Genomic DNA, 1,199 nt, shown 5'->3' with positions numbered 1-1,199 from the left:
TCAGTGGTAGAGGATTTGCCTAGTGTTCTTGAGGTCCTAGGTTCAATTCCCAGCAGCACAGAAGGGGAAAAACAGCTGGTTTGATCACCAGTTGGCCATGACTGCTCTGAAAGAGCAGAAGGTCAGACTCTTGTAGGAAGATGTTAACAGCTGAGGCAGTCCGACACTGGCCTTGTCTCTAGGCCCTTGTCCCTACCTACAGCGCATAACCTCTGGGAAACCCAGCGGAAGTGTCCCAGGGGATGATCTTCCGCCCCACGTGGACCTGCCCACCCCTTGCCTTACAGCTTGTCTTGGGGCAGAGGTGTCTGGGTACTTCTCACCTGCGGCCTACAGCCTGGGGCTTACCCACAGGCTCCGCCAGGGTGTGAGCCCTGTGAGTGAGGTCCTAAGGGCAGGAGGCCCAGGGCAAGCAGGTGCCTGAGCAAAGTGAGTAGGGGAGAAAGGAGGCTGTGGGAAGGCAGGTGTGGGAACACCCGTGCTCATGAAGGCTGTGTGGGCTCACACGTGTGCAAGGAGTAGGGGTGCAAGCATGTACATAGGAGAAAAGTGAGACAGGACAGGTTTGAGGACTGGTGAGCAGGTGTGAGAGGTGTGGCTGCAGATTGGGAGGGCATGATGGATGTGCTCAGAGAGGGCAGGAGTCCAAGGGTCCCAGACCCCTGGGGGAAGGATGCTGTAGGAGGCAGTGCTCAAGTTGGGGTGCCAAGTGAGCATGAGAGATGGGGCCCATCTCCCTCTGCGCCGGCCCTGGCGGTCTCCTCTGTGTGAGAAAGACAGCACTGTCTCCTTGTACTGAGTTTTCACAAAGGGGGTCCCGAGCAAGGAGCTTGTGCGGGACATCAGGAGCAGCTCCAGCGATTGCACTGGTGAGGGGAACCTCTGGGAACGCCGGTCCTGCGGCCGCTGGGAGGCATCTGTGGAAATCCTGCAGACAGATCCTCAGGAAGGCAGATGGCAGGCCTTGGAGCCTGATGGTCAAAGCGAGGAGTCGTGGGGAAGGGCAGCCGCACAGAGCTGGGCAGTGCTGACAGCAAGGACGCCGGCGGCGGCACACTGCGCCGAGGGGAGCCGCTGGCGGAGGCGGGGTGGGGAGGGGTGTGCCGGGGGTGTGCCGGCGTCTGGACCCGCTTCGTCTGGGCGCCGCCGGCAGCCGGAGAGTGCCGCCTGCCCGCGGCTGGCTGGGATCTGGTGCGTGC

The sequence above is a fragment of the Chinchilla lanigera genome, unplaced genomic scaffold (genome assembly GCF_000276665.1).
Source record: "Chinchilla lanigera isolate Chin_1 unplaced genomic scaffold, ChiLan1.0 scaffold00084, whole genome shotgun sequence".
NCBI classification, from domain to species: domain Eukaryota; kingdom Metazoa; phylum Chordata; class Mammalia; order Rodentia; family Chinchillidae; genus Chinchilla; species Chinchilla lanigera.
Note: the sequence above shows the minus strand (reverse complement) of the source record.